Source organism: Pteropus vampyrus, unplaced genomic scaffold (genome assembly GCF_000151845.1).
Source record: "Pteropus vampyrus isolate Shadow unplaced genomic scaffold, Pvam_2.0 Scaffold30, whole genome shotgun sequence".
Classification (NCBI taxonomy): Eukaryota; Metazoa; Chordata; class Mammalia; order Chiroptera; family Pteropodidae; genus Pteropus; species Pteropus vampyrus.
The window spans coordinates 2,213,717-2,232,858 of NW_011888811.1; the positions used below are offsets into that span (position 1 = coordinate 2,213,717).

The 19,142-nt window shown below is 36.5% G+C and overlaps 1 protein-coding gene and 1 long non-coding RNA gene across 2 annotated transcripts in view; one reads left to right on the plus strand and one right to left on the minus strand.

Annotated features, from left to right (window-relative positions):
* Positions 1–19,142, minus strand: part of TENM2 (teneurin transmembrane protein 2) — an 876,941-nt gene that overhangs the window by 735,410 nt on the left and 122,389 nt on the right. The window lies entirely within an intron of this gene.
* LOC111737693 lies at positions 2,226–4,864 on the plus strand. Its single transcript, XR_002779509.1, has 3 exons — positions 2,226–2,410; positions 4,443–4,546; positions 4,781–4,864. It is a non-coding gene; the product is annotated as an uncharacterized LOC111737693 (long non-coding RNA).

Genomic DNA, 19,142 nt, shown 5'->3' on the forward strand with positions numbered 1-19,142 from the left:
AACTCTAGAAGGAACTGATAGAGATATCAAAGAAAAGAAGAGGGCTTTCCAAGATGGTTCTGAGGCTAAGGAGAGAAGAAGCTATCAAAATAATTTTTACATTTTTGCCTAAGGTAAGAAAGGCCCGTGAGGAGAAACCACACGCTTCAAAACACAACTCGAAACAGCAGAGGGGACAGAGGGTATCTCACTCTTGTACGTAGCCCTGGTAACGTGACTCTCTCAGGGAGCAGCCTAGGAATGAACCACAGTCTTTCTCCGAGATGCAGTGTGACTTATAGATGTGGATATTCAGATTCTGGAGAACACATACCTTTAATATTATCTGCCTGAACCTGAGGAACAGATGGCACAAACTAAAATCAGCTTACCACAAATAATTACACAAAATGAAAATTAGATGGATGAAACCTAAAATTTGATGCTTTTTATATTAAGTCAAAATTAGAAATAGATAAGCTCATTTATGTAGCTAATAAATTGAAAGCAGAACCTCCATCTTGCGTAAAAAGGAATACTCTGAAATGGAAATTAATATCTTAGTGCATAAACAGTTTGAAGCCCAGTTACCTCCATCTAGTCTACATTTTATCTGAAAATGATGTTTTTACTAAAACTACATAGTAAAACCTCTAGAACAAATGCATAGTAAATAAAAATCATAGATGTGTATGTGTTTTCATAACAAGAAATATACTTAGTAAAAAATAATAGAGTAGGAAAAGAATAACAAGTTGGATTTAGTTCAATTTGATTGATCAGTGCTTATTGGGAACCTACTATGTATAAGTTCCTGCTATAGACTAAACCATAAACATTGATATCTACCTGTGGCATTAGGTTACAAAATTTAAAAGATTAAGTCTTCCTCCCTTTCCCTAGGATACTCAAAGTGGTTCGTGGCCCATTTGACTAGAGCGTAAATAAACAACCAGACACAGTGAGCATCTCTTCCAAGGACATGCCATCCTCCAAACTGCCCCCTTTGAGATTTCAGGATTGTCAACCAAAGAATGAACACCTCTGCTCCATTCTGCCCAGAGAACAGTGTGGCATACATTAGGGATATTGTCTTCAAAATTTAGGGCACAACGGTCCCTCTTAAGGATAGCCAATGAGAAAAAAATTAGTAAGACTACTCAAAATTCATTTAAAATTCATGACCCATTTGTTCTTTCTAACCTCCTAAAGACAATAAATTGGTGCCCTCTCATTATCTTGCTACCAGAGACACTCTACATTATTTTACAGTGAAACTATGAAATTGATTTGTAATAAAAGTCTGTTGGAGGTCAAGGTGCAGCTAAGAGCAGCTGGGTGTCTTTATAAAAAAAAGGGTTATGGCTGTTGCATACAAACAAGCTCAAAAAGTATAATCACCCTTGAATGATCTCTTGGGTCAATGACAACTTAAAAGCTATATAAACCCAAGGAGATTTGGGGAGGCACAGACAGGCTTTAAAAGCAAGAGCCAAATGAACTTGAATTATCAAAGATAACTGGGACAGAAGATTCAGTTAACTTCTTTATCAACTAAAATTAATGTACTGACAAATTAAAAGCAACAGTGAATTACATGCATTCCATATCTGGCAGAGACATTACTTGAAAAAAAATAAAAAAAGATGGATAATGAAATGTTTTATTTTGTTCCCAAGAGACATATTTGGAAAATATATATGTCTATTAGCAACAAGGGGATACACCATGCCTATGACACATAAAAATGAGTTATTTCAACTTATGGCTTTTTTTTTTTTCAGGAAATTTGATAATTTCAGTTGTTTTGAGACAAGATACCTACTTCAAAGAAGAACCATATTTTCACTTCAGACCTCAGAACAGAATCCAAATGATAAACCATGTATTTTGAGTTTCACTACTTAGAAATTTTTTTGCTCCAGTGTTTATTCAGTGAACAAGAGACTCTGTATAATAGGGAATTTCTTTGGCTTCTCAAAAGGAAAAAAAGATCAACATTAATGGGTCCGTGTAATACTTGGAAGAATGGTATGGATATAGAAAGAACTGATACATTTGAGAGTCAGAAAGATTACAAAGGGACTTACGGATTAATTTATGATCATACATTGTTCTGCTTCACACTCCCGTGGTTAAATACCATAAATTCTTTTTTTTTTTTTTTGGCAGTGGGTGGGGAGGAACAACAGCCACTGACATGTGCATACTTCTACCCCTTCTTTTACTTCTGTTGACAGCACTCTTTAAAGAAGCCTCCCTGCTCCAACATTAGTCAACAGTCAACATCTTTTCAGAAGAGATGACTCCATCTCAGCCTCCTGTCATGGATTTATAACCCAGGCCCGGATAATCGCAATCATGGTGATTCAAGGATGGAAAGTGCCTAATACCAGGACAATCAGCGTTCCAGGACTTTTGCTGAACTAAGGTAGGATATAGATCTGATGTTACTGTTAGCCAAAATTCCAAGAGAAGCTGGTCTGACAGCACAGGTAACACAGAGGGAAACAGAATCCGTGGTTGGGTGGTTGGGGAAGAAGAGAGGGAGGGAGGTAGGGAGGAAGGAAGAGGGGGTGGAGATCCTAAAGTCATTGTTCTTTAAATCCTAGTATTTAGCCATGCCTAAAGCCATCCATATTCACTCCCTGATCTTCCTAATTACAGGAGCCAAGAAATTCCCTTTCATGTTTACGCTGGTTTGAACTGCAGTTCCTCTCATTTGAAACAGTTATCTATTTGCCTAGTACAGCTATTCAGGTTTGAGAGTGAGTAGTAAGCCTGTTGGAAAGGGAAAAAAAAGCATGTTCCCACCCCCACTACTTTCCAAGAACAAATTCTGTTCTTGCATTACTGAGGAATGACTCAAGGGCATTGCTCTGACTCCCTTGCCAATCCTGTAATATACCTTTCTTGGTGACCTTCTCTGACCTCATAATATGATTATAGACATAGATGATTTACAAGAAGTGAAAATTCAATTGGAATGATTCAAAGTGACTTTGATAAACTACAATCTGGGGGACATGTGTATTCTTGAAATACACATTTTCATTGATTACCTATGTCCCTAAGCAGTGGAGAGATGGAAATTTATAAAGCTTAAAACCATTACAGATAGGAATGAAGACTTTAATATATATTAGTAATTGGTTAGAATATGATTCACCTAGTGAAAATTCTGACATGAATCAGAGTTCCTACACACTGAAAGATTCATTTCCCTTTTGAAATTTACACAGAAGAAAATTTAATGTTTAGATGGGTTGACAGCTGAACTAATTTTGGTGTTTTTGCATTGGCTTAATTTATAGTTCATGACTCTAGTCCCTAAATATCCATTCTTTTGATCTTGAATTAAGGGCAAATTTGGACTTTAGGGCTTATTCTCTCCCTGGCCTATCAACTACATGAAGATAAAAGAGATTAAAGGAATCTCGGTGAGACTCTGATTTAATGACTTCTTTAGAAATGAAGAAACTGAGGAACAGAAAGTTCACTATGATTTGTCCAAAGTCACACAATCGTTTAATGATAGAGTCATTCAGAAGTTTCCTTTTCTTTTTATAATAAGATTCAGAGATGTTCAGAATGCTATGTTTAATTATCAAGAGAAAATGATAGATATGTCTTTATTACTCAAACAATAGTGACCAGGCATGCTTAATGCTTTCTTTTCTTTCTTCAATTAGAGAAGATGGCAGAGAGGTGGAAGATGGGTTTTCTGAGACATAAATAGTGGGCCATTTCAAGAAAACAAGTGCATTAGAAAGAGGATTTTTGAGTCTCCACATGAACTGGAAAGCTTTTAAAGCTCTATTTTAAAAATCATTTAACCTGTTGTTCCCAGCTTCCATTTCTCTCTGCTATATAAGGAACTGATGCTTCCAAAATCAATTATAATACTCTGTCAAATTCTCTCTCTGCTGTTTTCAGTTTCTCACCCCACTTTTCTTGTGCTATGTATGTTTCTTCCGCCATCCATGGAAATTCTGGCATGCTATCGGAGAGATCACCTTCTCATCCAGCTCCCCACCCATCTACAGGAATTTCATTTACATTCCCACAGCTGCCTTATAGATCTCTGAAAATAAGACTCTTAACTCATTATCATCAGTTAATTTGATTTACTATCAGTACAGATGTGTCAAACTAGAAAGATCCAAGCACCAGGGTTCAAGTGACATGAGGAGGCCATTTTGAATAAGGAGCATGCCTAACTCTCTTTTCTAGTTCCCAAAACATTACACTTTTACCACATCGGTTGTTCCTGATACAATGGAAAACCACAGCATAACTGGGTTCTAGTCTCATTTTTTGCCACAAACTGGCTCTGTCACGCTGGGCTACCCACATCTTTCCTCCAGGTTTCCATTCCCGACCATGAGAGAGGAGGTTAAATTGGGCACTTATTTTTACTAGTAAGTCTGCCTAATACTCAGTGAATTCTTACTATGTCCTAGGCATGTGAAATTCACTAGTGAGAGAAGAGAGAACCATATGATAAGTACACCATTCCCTCATGGAACTTTCCAGTCTAGGATCAAGTCTCCAGCTTTAAATGCAGGTATATTAACAGAGTCAACTCTTCAGAAAATTCTGGAGGGTGGAGGGTGGAGGGGGAAGTCTATTACCCTCCTCGGAAGCCAGAGCAAGCACTTAACTGACATGAGCTGATGTTTTCAATTTGATTAGTTTATTAAACCCAAGCGTTCCCCACCCCCATAAATCAGAATTATCCCTCTTCAAAGAACTATGTAGTCATGTTTTATGCTCTGATTTAATCCTTTTTAAGTTACAGAAAAAGCCATCCTCTCCCCTCATCAAATTTTGAGGAATCCTTCCCTGACCGCAGCCTCAGGAAAAACTTGTTCTCTGGCACCTGTCACCCCAACGGTCTCAAATGAGTGTGAACGCCCAGGGAAGAAACGGAACTACAGGATGGGAATGGCGACCTGGGCTATTCTTTTCAGTGTCTCTTATTTTGACACAGAACCCTTAACTTCAGAGATGGGTCTCCACAGAGATGAAACAAATGTGAATAATAAGTATAAGAAGATACGGCAAGCAGCAGCCCAGGTACCTGAACCATGAAGACAAAGACCCTCTGCATAGTTTTCAGTCGTTCCTTCCCGGCACCACACTGTCTAGTCCCATAAAGCTGTAATTGAAACCATGTGGTGTGTGCACAGGGCTCATTACAGGCTCCTCCAGAGTAATCTCGTGGCCGAGTCCTGTGGGGAGTCTCTGACAATCTTGAGGTCAAGATATTGTCACTTAAATATGAGAAACGACACGCGAACTTGCCTCCCTCGGGGAAAACTAAACTGGTTTGAATTTAGTGTGTGCAGATAAATACTTCTGTTCCCAAGAACATGTTTATGATTTTATTGACATCCTCCACAGAAAAGGAAACACATTTTATGGAAGAGTTTAGTGATTCATTTTTTAATATAGAAGGAAGCAGTTACAACCATTTTTAAAATAGCGATTTTTAAAATAAAAAATAGGAAACCATATATTCTTGCAAAATATTACATTAACTATGGATACCAACACATTAAAGAGTCAGAATAGTGAAATATGATGTGATATTAATAGTAATACCCCACAGAGAAACATCCTTAGTTTTTGACTAATAACTCATACCACCTATTAGGGTATCTAATTTAGCACAGAGTAAAAGTCGTGAACACTAAACTGAGTTAACGCTGACTTAGGGTGAGGGGAACGCTGAGAACACACATTCTAATTTGAACCCCAGCTCCTCTTGTGAGCTGAGATCATCTGCTGCCCATTGCCACTTCCTTTCTTTCCTAATGTTCCCACCAGTCGCTATTTCTTCAGAATTGCTAATTCAGGAGAATCCACAGACCTCGGAACACAAGAACATACGTATGAAGAAGTCAAAGAACAGCTTCTGGTTCTAACAGGCTTACTTCCTACATCCACTCCTTGTAAATTCAAAAAAATATTTAATTTTTTAAATTAATAAAAGACACAGTTTTTAGTGCCAGGGAGATAACAGGAAATTAGACAAGGTCCTTATATTTTAGCAGGAGAGAGGTCATTAACTGGTAAACAAACAAGATAGTTTTGAAAATAATGCGCTATGAGAAAAGTAAAGCAGGACAATACGACTGTAGGTGTTAAGAGAGGTGAGAAAGGGTCATTTAGGTTGTTTGCTCAATGGCGATCAAAACAAGCCTTGTGAAAAGCCAGGAAGAGTGTTCCAATCATAAGGAGAAGCAAGTAAAAAGGCCCCTGAGCTAAAAATAAGGGCTTCATTTTTCAGGGAAATAAAAAAAAAAAAAAAAGCTTTTTTATATATAAAAATAGTTTTTAAAGAGTGAGCAAAAAGAAGAGGTATAGTATTTAAAGATAGGGAAGGAGGCAGAAGCCATGACGCAAGGGTATTTGAAAGCTGTATGAACTGCTTTTCCGGTCCATTCATCCATCCACTCATTCATTCACCTATATGCCTATATATTCATCAAAGGGAATATTTTATTTTTTTTCATAATGAAAATGTGGTTCAACCTAGTATATATCTGAAATTATAAAGTACCAAAATAACAAAAAATATATAATTTTACCACACACACTCACACACTCACATATCTTCAGGGCATGTGCACTCAGCCACAGACCTAGCCAACCTCAGCTGTTGTTACAGTCCAGAGGCTACCTCCACTCCTGCTGAGGTCTTGTGTCTGCAGAGGACCTAGAGCCACCACGCATGGGGGCCTGGGAGCATCCTACCCACCTTCACCTCCTGCTCACCATAAATCCTCATTATCATGTTGTCAGTACCAGAGTCTCTTAACCTCTTCAGTGCCCAGCGGACGGGCGGGATCTGTTCATTAATTGCCAGTGCTTCATTTCACTGTTGTCTGAAACACCAAACTCTCTCTTCTTCTCCTCCCAAGGACCAGTGCTAAGTACCCCAGCATGAGCAGTTGGCAAACACCATAGAACTGCCTATGTTCTTTAGCTTTCACATCTGAATTGGCCACATTACAATTTAATTAGGAAATTAATGTAAAGGATTTTGTTTTCCCATACCAAATTTTTTCATAGTACACCTTTATGAGACATACCTATGCCTTATAGGAAAGGGCGAATAAAATTATGAGTTAAAGACAATTAGGGTACCTATGGAAGTCGGGCATCTGTGTAAGTGGGGGCTCTTGCTTTTCCCCCCATTTCTTTCTGCATTGTTCTGCTGCTACTTAGAATAAGCCAAGAATGATAAGCACTTGGTTAGAAAATCTTCTAATTATCCTTCAGCTGCCATGGGAACTCACATGCACGTTTACCACCTTGCATTATAAAGCGATATTACTAAAATTAAGGAATTCAAGTTCTATTTATTTGAGCCTGTAAACTTTCTTGGTATGTTTCTGCAAAAGCGGTTTCTTTGATAACAAATGCACTTAATTTTCATTCTAACATGGTATGTATTGCTCCCTGGTGCTATGTGTTGGCTGACAGCGTCAGCTTTTGCACATCCCTAATCAAATTTTGCCTAACAAAAAGCTGAACTAAGCATATTTGTTTTCCTATTTATAGCAGCATGTGCTTACATAACATATGAGATAGCAAGATTTAAAAAAAAAAAAAAAAAACTGATCCAAATCTTAAAACGCATCCATTATGTTTAGTTTAAATAAAAGCTATGTTCTCCCATTAAACAAGAATATTAAAAACAATTGGAGACAGACAGAAGCTTATTGCTTCTTTTCTAACCAGCATAATCACTGTGTTCATCCACAATAAAATAGAACAGCAGGCAGAAATTTATTGCTTCTGGAAAAAAACGCTCTTCCCCACCCGCCCCATTTGCACAATTGCCCTGGCACTACTCCTCTCTCACACACCCGGTGTCTTTGGTAGCACTAGTACACTAATGAATTATAACAATGCAGCCAGGGGCAGGGCGGAGGGGGCATGGCATTGTGCTGCATGTAAGCAGCAATTTTGCCATATCAATAATTCTGACTGCCACTGGGAACTACTGTAGCTGAAACAGATGTTTCATGTTGATAAGTAGGGACTGGGAAAGGAATTTTTATCCCACTGTTCATTTTTCTCTGTTCCCACTACCGATACCTGGCAGCAGCAACTCCAGTACAGCTGTCTCCTGCAAGCCAATCTGTTCAATCCGGGCTCCGAGGTCTCATTTCATAAATCAAACTCGGCCCTGGACGAGCCGCAATCTCAGGGTACCCTTGGTGGAAATGTCCCCCCCACCCCCCCTACCCCAAGGAGAGACGCTGGGCCGATTGTGCTTAAATTAGTGCATTGTCACAATCCATTAAGGAAGACAGCCCTGGAAGGCAACGCTTTCAGTATTCTGTATTAACTGATTAGTAGGGAGAGAGCCACATGCGTGACATTTTGCACAAGGCTTTCACCTTCAAATGAAACATTTGGGAAAAAGCCCAGAGCTTTCACGGGGAAGCAGTTCCGTGTGGTTCCAGTGGGGTCGGGTGGGGCTGCTCATGTTTGCAAGGCGTTCCTGGTCCTCTTTACTGGAAGTAAAACTTTACTGGCTGAGCCTCAGGGCAGAGATGCTGAGGGCTGTAACAACACCTCAGTAGCTTGGAGAGGATCAAGGGAAATGCTTGTTAAATTAATTAGGAAAAAAAGAAAAAGCCAATAAACAATAAAAACAAAACACCAAAAAACATTTAGGTCCAAACTATTTTAACACACTTTAGCATAGATTAATTTAAGTGAAATATTAACGTACTTCAGTAACTAGATACATGCTATATAATAATAATTTAAAACAGCTACCATTTATTAAGTATTTATATGAGCTAGGGACTGTGCCAAGTTTTTAACACACATTACCTTATTTAATCTGCAGAACAATCTTTGGAGTGGGATTTGCTATCCCCATTTCATCAAGTAGGAAATTAGAGGGTGCTGAGGCTGACCTAGAGCCACATACAGCAAGCTTTACAGCTGGGTCACATAGGTTCTGAAGCCCACAGTCCTGTCTCTTTGTCAATTCTAATCCCTAGTATCTCCCTCCCTCTCTCCTCGTTCCTCCCTTCTTCCCTCCCTCCCTTCTCTCTCTCTCCTTCTCTTCCCTCCGTACCACCTCTCTCTCTCTGTTTTAAAGATTGAGATGGGGTGAGGAAAAAAAAAATTAGGATAATACCATGTTACCAAAGTTAGACAGTAAATCTAACAATAAATCTAACAGCAAAATCTCCAGAGATTTTAGGTGTTCACGGCATAATTTTTATGTTATTGTGCGGTTGAAGACAGTCATAATAAAACGTCGAGAAGCGGTCAGGGTAATAGTTTTGGAGGAAGGGGAAGGCAGGTTTCTGGACTTCATGAAAGTCTCCTGGTGGAGAGTGATGCGTCGGTTCCGAGTCACATATTTATAATGGTGCAAGAAATCAACACACTTTGGCCCAGGAGATGTGTGGATAGTTTTAAATTATAAACTTTGCAAATCAGAAGGTGGAGTAGTTTAATCGACGCCAAACAGACAGAAGAAATGGGGCGAAGCTCCACTATTTGTATTCGGGGATCTCTTCCAGGTTTCAAAGGTGGGGCACCAAGATGGAGTGCCCTACTTTTTTTGAGTCTGGTCTGAATGGAGCCAGTCAGTAGATGAGAATATTTACATATTTTTTTAATTCCAACTCAAAGCATTTTTTATTTAAATATGTCATTAATCAATACTGTCAACAACTAGCTACACAAAAAGCAGCAGCAGCTACACTTCAATCACTCATCATACTGCTAGACTCGCGGCTGAAGATGTCTACCAAACTCAAGAAAGATTAGACGCTTCACCATGGCACAATTATCTCCGATGACACCACTGAGCCGCGGCAATTAGTACGTACATGTGCACTGAGAAGAAACCAGGCCAGACTGAACAGATCGCAGTAACGGCCTGAAAACGAGATGCCTTCTCCGTGTGCTCCTTTCTGCTCCATCTGTGGTGTCCGGACACGGGGTCGTTGGGCAGGCACGGCGTGGGCTAAGTGATGTCCTGGCTAACACTCTCAGCCTCCCCCAGACAGGCAAGCGACGGCTGAGGAACTGAAAAACTGTGGGCTTTGGTCTCCGCAGACCTAAGTTCAGGTCCGCCTTTGCCACGCCCTAGGGCTGCACAGTTCTGGGTTGGTGATTCCACCTCACGGATTCTTCCAAGTGTAAAATGGGGAAGGTAAGACTGACCTTGTGTGGCTGCTGAGAGGATAAATGCAGGTATAAAGTCCCCTTTGCAACAGTTTTTAGTTATTTGCTACCGAGTTATTATTCATAGTTCTTACATCTATCTTGGATAGAATTGCTTTGAAATTACTTGCTTATAATTTGTTTCCCTTTCTGGGCTGTAAATCATCCAGAGCACAGACTACTATATTCTCCTCCTATATATCTGCCCAGAAGCAGGACAAAGTCTACTTAGTGTTTCTCGAATGAATAAATGAATGGCTTACATTTCACTTACAATGAAAATTCTAGACAACATATTTGTTAATATTAGTATCATTTATTTATTCTCTAAATTAGAAAATTTGGGGACATCTAAAGATGCTTTATTTAGATCACTAATACTTGTTTATTACTATCAGTACTGCTATTACTACTACTACTACTACTACTACTACTACTACTACTACTCTACTATGAGCAGATAAGACCGATGGAGCACTATATATCAGAATGTCTAAGTGTTTTATATATAACTCTTAATTTTCACCTTAACCTTATAAGGTAGGTGGCATTATTATACCCATTTTCCAAATGGGGAAGTTGAGACACAGTGAAGTTGAGCCTGTGATGACAAATAAAAAAGAATGTGTACAATTCGACGTTCCTGCTGAGTCTAATCCCATTAATTTTTGTGGCATTTTTCTAAGAACGCATTTTTAGTACGATAATTTGTTTCAATAATTTGCTCAATGCTCATTTATTGCAAAACCTTGTTCAACTTCTACTTATGCCAGGTCTTTCGGCTACGGATTAGAAGAAACAGAGTTCTCTCCTATTTTCTGGTCAGCATAAACTCTTACTAGTGTGGTCTCTAAATACAATTACGGCCAACAACATGAGAGGAACTCGTAGAAGCTGGAGAATTGCAACAACTTTTGAAAGTGAAATCTGGTTTTATTTGTTTAGGGCCAGTAACCTACTTCTGGGCAAGTTCTGTCTCTACATGAGGTATAACTTGCATTTGTTTCAGGTGTGATTACTTCTGTTTTTATTTTAGTTATTTGCTAATAGTAGTTTCTGATTTGTCTCCAGACATCTCATTAGTTTTATATTGAAATCTGATTGTCCCCGAATGTGTAATTCTTCATGGTTGAGAACTTATTCATTTGTTAAATATGAGAGTCATCAGTGTAATTTTTTTTCCCTGACAGTGTTAAGGGCGCTGTGTGTGTGTGTGTGTGTGTGTGTGTGTGTGTGTGTGTGTGTGTATTTGTGTATGACTTTGAGACAAGTATATTGGACACTGGATGTGTGGAAATATAAAGCAAAATTAATATTATATGTTTCTTGAGATTTGATTACGGTTCCTTTTAATGATTAAGGTATGCTGCTAAGATATAAGGCTGGCAGTATCTTCTCGAATTAGTAAAATCTCCTGAGACTATTTTACTTATCTACCACCATAATGCCAGTCACTATGAATTGAGGAAATATAAAATATAATTATTAAACATTTATTTGCCAATGAATATGCTAATATTTTAATGCTATTTTAAGTAAGTCTTTTTGAACTTAATGAATTAATTTACTGGGATAAAAGGACAGATGTTTTCAGTAATCATAAGACAAATTTTTTTACCATTAAACATGATAAAAATCCATAACTGTCTTTTTTTACTTTTAAAAGTTAAAGTGTTACTGTGTATAATAGCTCCTTTTTTTCTAGTTAAAGGAAATATTATTTCAGTAATATATTAGAAAATATAGCAAACAAAAGACATTAAGTTAGTGTTTTCCACCAGTTAAAGCGTTTTTCAGAAGTACTTGTACTATAATCCTCACCTCTCTTAGGACGAATATATTTTCTAAACAAAATTCATTATGTCTCCCACCATTATAATCCATCTGCCAAGAAAATTATTAAAGGCTGTTTAAATGTTTCAAAGTAATAAAAACCAAAGATCCAGGTATCTATTCACAAACCAGTCATCAGACTTTCAGAATGTAGTCTACTTCAGGCTACATGTATAGTGGACCAGGGCTCAGTAAACCTTTTCTATAAAGGGCCAGGCGGCAAGTATTTTAGGCTTTGCATCAGGTAGTCTTGTAGTTACAACTTCTCAACTCTGCCTTTGTAGGACAGGCAGCTAGACAATACATCAATAACTGGGCTTTTCTCAGTTGTTCTGATAAGATTTAACTTACGAAAACAAGCTTCGGGCTGGACTTGGCACCCAGGCAGTAATTTCCTGACCACTGCCAGCCAGACCCACGGGGAAGCCGGAAGAAAGCTGCATGGACACTCGCTTTCCTGGGTTTCATGACTCAGCATTTCAAAGTGTAGAACAGACAGAGAAAATGTGCTATGGAAATGTCCTGAATCACTTGGGAGACTTTCACAGAACCACAAACGCTATTATCATCTCCTTCTTGCCTAAAGAGCTAATTTTCAAAGTTATCAATCAGCGTGATTTGTTTGTGCATTTGAAACGTCCGTATATAAAGCAATTTCATTTTTGGCTCAGAAAGGATGTTTATTAACGGGTTCCTGTATAAGCAAGTTGAACAACTCCAAGTCAAGATACCCAGGTAAGTGGGGCAGGATTCCTATATCTTCATAACTGTCTTGTGATAAGTTCTATAGGGATGCTTCCATAAATAACAGCCCCCTTGCACTAAAAAGGTTAGAGGTGAAAGCTCTCACTGAAAATTTAACCACGTTATGCAATCTGTCTTTGTACTCATCAAACAACTCCAAGACTTAGGCCAACGATGTTATTTTTGAAAAATGCCTCCGAGATCTCTTAAATCTCAAATAAATTTCAAGTTCTTTTTAAAATTAATTATTATTATTTATTAGAAAGCTCAACTTGATTATTTTATTGTCTTAACAGAAGTAAAAAATGCTACTAATATATATTTTTTGATAAAATTGGCAAAAAAGTCAAATTTTCATAGAATTGATAATATCAAGTGTTAAGATTTTAGGGAAATGGACATCTCTTATGCTATCTCTTATGCTTTAGCAATATAGCCACTTTGAGGGCAACTAGGCAATGTTTATTAAGATTTAAAAACTGACATTCCTATAATCTAGCGAATTCATTTCTAGTTATTAACCTTAAAGAGCCTCTTACATGTGTGTGCAAGGATGTTCATCACAGCATTTCGTGTTATAAAAACTGCAAATAATATGAATATTCATCATTAGTAATTATTTACATGATTCATTCAATATAAAGCTATAAAAATAAAAAAATATATATAAACCTAGTTAGGTGTTAACATGACCCCAACTCAAAACACAGTAGGTGAAAAAGCAAGTTAAAGAATGATAGAAATTTATAAGAATGATTACTTGTAGAGAAGCAAGGAAATGGCTTGGGTTTATATATGTACGGTCTCAGAATGGAACATATTGTTTAATCATTTTCTATTTGTAAAAGAAAAATGTGTTCTCTTTCTTTTTCTTTTTAATCCTTTGTGATAACTAAATTATTAAAACAAAAACCTGATAGTCAGAAAGCTTAAGAGATTGACCCAACGACAGGTTAAGTAAGTGGCAGAGAAGGCATCGGATTCTAGGCCAACGAGGGATGCTCTACTGTGACTCTTTTCTGTACCTGTGACATCCTTGCAAGAGAAAACAGACTGATTTTCTCCGCTGCCTTTCCCATCTTTGTAAGAGAAGCTCAGAAACTCATTTTCAGAGGGGATAAGTAAAATTATTATAGAGTAAAAAACCTGTTCATTAGGGAAAGGCTTCTCATACCTTTCACCAACACAACATATGAGAGGCGGAAGATAATTTTCTTCTCTCCTTTTTAGACTTAATAGGAAGAGTTAAGACCAAACCATAGGACTACCTACTAGTAATAACAACGTATCTGCTGATGAAATAGGGAACAAGATTACTGTGTAATTGATTTTCCTCATTAGAATATGGTAAAATGGGATTGAAGGGGTTCAGTTGATAGAAAAGTAGAAAAATATCTGAATAAACCCAAATCATATTTAAGGAAACACAAGCTTATAAAGTGCAAAATACACAATAAAACATTTTATACCTATTTTGATGAGTTCCAAAAACATCCACAGATAAGGTTTTATAGCAATTTTACTTGAAAAATATAGAGTTGAGAAAATCCAAAGAAGAGAAATTATTATTAGTTTTGACTAACACGGAGACAAGATAACGGCCAGTGGCTAACGCTAAATATCCTGAGAATATTCCTTTGACCACCTCGCCCTAAAACAAACAAACAACCTCTGCTATAAACATTACTTCTAGGATATGGTCAGCATTATGGCAAAAATTACCTTTAGAATGGGCTTGGAAAAGAGTTAATATTCAGGTAAGTGCTAGATTCATTCCAAGGAAACCCAAACAGCAATTCACTCTCCATGAAAGAGAGCCATGTTGGAAAGATGAGCACGTGGGCATTTTTAAAGTAGCTAGCTCTCCAAACCTGTCGGTCTGGGGTGAGAAATGAATCAACTTGCTAGGCAGTTGAGGAGGTTAGTAAATAGCAGTTGGGAACATCCACATTCTGGTCAGGAAAGCTGGCTGAAGTCCTCTATGTGAGCAGGACTAATTGCAAATGACCAATTACATACAACCAAACAATGCTACCATTCTAATTTGGCACAGACTGTTGATTTACTTGGGCATCTGGCTTAATAGATAAGCATACTGTAGAGGCTCAAAAAGTTGAAAAAGGAAGGAACATGAAAGAGATGTGGGAGAGAAAGATGAAGGAATAAGGGAATCTAAATGCAGAGTAGGAGAAGGTGGACAGAGGAGAGGAATGGGAGAGAGGACTGACATGAAAGCTATAAGGGAAATGAAGAGAGACAGAAAGCTCCACCTGTGATTCAGATTACCTTGTGCCTTTTTCTTGTCAGGGAGTTAAACAGTCACTACAATACTGAAGGAACAATATTCTAGGTATTTCATATATTTTTTTCATTTCCCCAGGAATTATAGATACCATGCATCTCATATGAACAAGACCGATGACTATGTGCTCGAAATTCACTACGTCCTGATCTGAAACTAATAAACATCATGCATGACTCTCCTTCCTTCCTAAGGCTGAATGGAGCTAGACAATCCTTTTCAGCATAGGGATCCGGGAAGTCAATTCCAATGAGTTGCAGCTGGTACACTAGACGAACACTATTTGCCATCTCTCCATTAGGATCAGTGTCCTAGTTCGACATTTCACTCAGCATTGAAGCTTTTATCTCAGGAAACTCATTATATTATGGAAATTCTATTCAATAACAAAATAACATTTATTTTCATTACATTGTTGTAAGCAGAATGATCTCAATGTATTATTTAAGAGACATGAACATATAACCATGTTTATCTATAGTTATCTCATTAAAACAGGATCTGGTTATAACATATAAAGAGCTGGGTAGACATTTTTTAAAACAAAATCAATTTACTGAAAATAAATTATGTCTGAAAACATCAGACAGGGGAAGGGTTAGAGCTGCCATGTACAACAGGACATTTTCTAGCCACAAGAAATAGTCAAAGGTAGAAATTGAATTACATAATGCCTTTACATTGTAACTGGATTTGAACTGGCAATAATGCATTACGTATTAAATGTTTTATCTTTTAAAATGTGGCCTTGGCAATGATTTAGAATTTTATTGTTTTCAAGAATAATATAGGTAGTTAAGAATGCTTCATGACTCTCAAAGTGGTGAATATTTGTAAAATGCTATTGAATTCCTTGTGACTTAGTCTGAGAAAAAGTAGCTAGAGAATGAAGAGAGGCAATATTATTAATATATTACCACACATAGAGAGCTTACTACATGCCCATCTTTTGTGTATTTATATACAGTTATTATTCATTCACGCATGGGCTCTAGGAAATTGGTATTATTCTTATTGTCAGAGGGAGAAACAGGCCTAGAAAGGTTAAATAAGTTTCCTACTATTACAATAAGCAGAGACAGATTCAATTCTAAGTGTTTTCATCTTAGATTTACTGCCCTTAAACAACTGTTGGATCATTGAATCATAGCTCAGAAAGCAATCCAAAATAGACATTTCTGTTTCTCAGCCACAAAAACAAGTAGAGTGTCTCTACAAAGCAAACCATCTCCTTTCCAAGCCCTCCCACTCACTGCAGACAGGTGTCCTATGATTTTAGAGCTTCCAGTCACATTTGCAAGAAGTTAACAGCCTGCATTATTTGGTTGAAATATAACTTATGTCCTACTCTCTCCATAAAATCTAGCTTGACCATCTTTGTTTCTCCTGAAAAAATCAGTGCTGACCTTCTCACGTGGTACATATATAAAATCTTGGTTGTTGGCTTCATAATAATGCCTGACATAATGTACTTTGCCCAGAAGCCATTAAAAACAATATTTGTTCAAGCCTCATACATCAGTTGCATAGCTGCAAATGTAGAACCTCGTACTGGCAAATCGTTTATGTGTGAAGCGCCTACTATGCACTTAGTTTTGAACGTGCCCAAGTAAGAAGGGAGGGGCAACAGATATTCCGGAAGGAGGAAATAACATGAGCAAAATCACAAAAAAGAAACGTCTTGGGGATTAATGGAGGGAAAAGTGCATATTTCATCCTGGTTGGAGTACAGATTTCCTGATGAAACCAAAGTTGGCAAGAGAGATTGAAGATAGATTATAAATACCCTAGATTATTAGGTAGTTAGTAACAGACTACATTTTATATGGAGGAATGTCAAACACTGTATTATCTCATAGAATATTAATAAGTAATGATTGGTAAGTGGTATTTTGAGAGATAGTATGTTACAGAGAAGTCTTCTCTGTTAGAACTCTGGGAACTTCAAGGTATTGAAGGTTATCAAAAAAATAGCATTCCCCAAATCTCTCTGATCATACTATTCTTTTTTTTCCTTGTGAAAGAACTCGTAAGATACACATTAAAAAACTGCTCTGCCTAATGGAAATAGTTTAAAGCAATAGACAGATGATACAGTAAGTAAAACAACAATAGAAGATGGCCACCATGTTGGCATTCGACAACTAAAGTTCTATCTGCCATTTTGCTAATTTTTAGACAAGGTGGGATATTTTTGGTACTTGGCTCATTTCAATTCAACTTTCAGATTAATCTAAATTATGTCTCAAATTTTCCTTTTTTTTCCCCATAAGTTCAAAGAAACTCACAGAATCTAATAATATTGTCTTTGTGTGTGAGCAGGTATTTCCAATTAATAATAACATATTCTAAATTTCAGCTACTTTATTAATATGAAATCATGAATGCAATGCCCTGTCAATACTTCTAGAGTATCCATTATACTAAACCTGGGTATAACTCAGGGGTAAGACATTTTGTGTCCCATATTTCTAATTATTTTTAATGACTTTTTATAACTGTTGTATGAAGTCCAGAAATTCAATAATTGAAAAAAATCATTTTTTGAGATTATAACTGAAATACTAAATTACTTATTTAGAAGCAATTTGGTTTGGGTATTTTAAGAATAAAATATTAATGAAAATTTTATCTTGTAGTTTAACTTTTCATATATTATCAAATCATTTGATTATCTTAATGCAATACTACAATGTCAAATGTTTCTATTAAATAATTGTTTATATTAAGATATTTTAGAATACCTAAAAGATACCTTGTACATCATGTTAATTAAAACTCATATTCATATTGAATGTTTTTCTTGGTAAAGGGATAAATGGATTCCAAGGCAAAATAACTCAAAGATATGTTATTACATTGATATTTTTGGAGTTAAACAGATATCTTTTTAATTTTAAAGAGACATGTTTGAGTTATTTTTGAATGGTTAAAAAATTTGTACCATATTGTACTTTTTGCAAAGGATTAGAGTTTTTTTTTTTTAAATAAAAAGGCATTTTTAAATAAAAATGTGTATTATGACATTTTATACCAAAATGTTCCTTAAAGTCTACTTTAGTACCTTTTGAATTAGTACTCACAGTTTCATTTTAGAAGATAAAGATAAATGTAGAAACAAATATAAAGACTATATATTTGCTGGAAAGATACCGATAGTACAAATGTTACATTGCTCTATGTTTAACTATTAATTATGTTCAGGCTTTAACTCAAGAAAAAAAATCAGTTTAGTAAAAAAATTCCCTAGATTGCTTCAATTTACCTTCTAATTAGCAGCTCAAAAATTTTAAGAATGTCAACGAAAAGCGTAAAAGGAGAAAACTTCCTTAAAAGAGCAAATAGCATAAAGAGAAACCATCTAAATATTAGTCAGAATCTCAACCTGCCACTGTTATACTTTCTGAACCTACATTCCAAAACTAATTTTAAAGCCTTACTTGGTTGTTTTCCCTATAATAGTTCCTAACAGAATACACTATACAGTAGCCATTTAAAAATGTTGGGACAAGTTCTAAACCAAGTAGAGAACTCTCAGAGTTTCTGGAATGTGGCCACAATATCTAATCTGTAGTAAAACTGACTTGAAACAAATCGATGTCTTATAAATTCACTTTAGGGGCAAAGAATATGAGCTACCTCTGTTAATAAATTTTGCTAAGTGGGGAAAATATAAAAATGTATATGCCTATTATTCAAAAAGTCACTCAGTATTTATTACCAAAATTCAATTAATCCTTTGGGACATGAAAAAAGCAATGTTTTGTTTTGTTTTGTTTTTCTTTGTAGTGCAAAAGAAAGAGAAATTTAATAATCTAATTGTTATACTTTAAAACTGTCTAATAAATTCTCAGATTTCCCTTAAAACATCAAGGCATAAATCTGTATTTATTTCATTTACTAACAGTCAATCTTTGCCCCAAGGATCATAATATAAAATCAGAGGTGGGGGAATGGTTGTCAAAGATTATACTCTATACAACCACCTTCATATTTGCCGAATATAAAGTTTAATTTAATTTTTCCTTTACAAATAATTCTCAGAAGTGTTGAGGAAATGAGGGGGGAAATC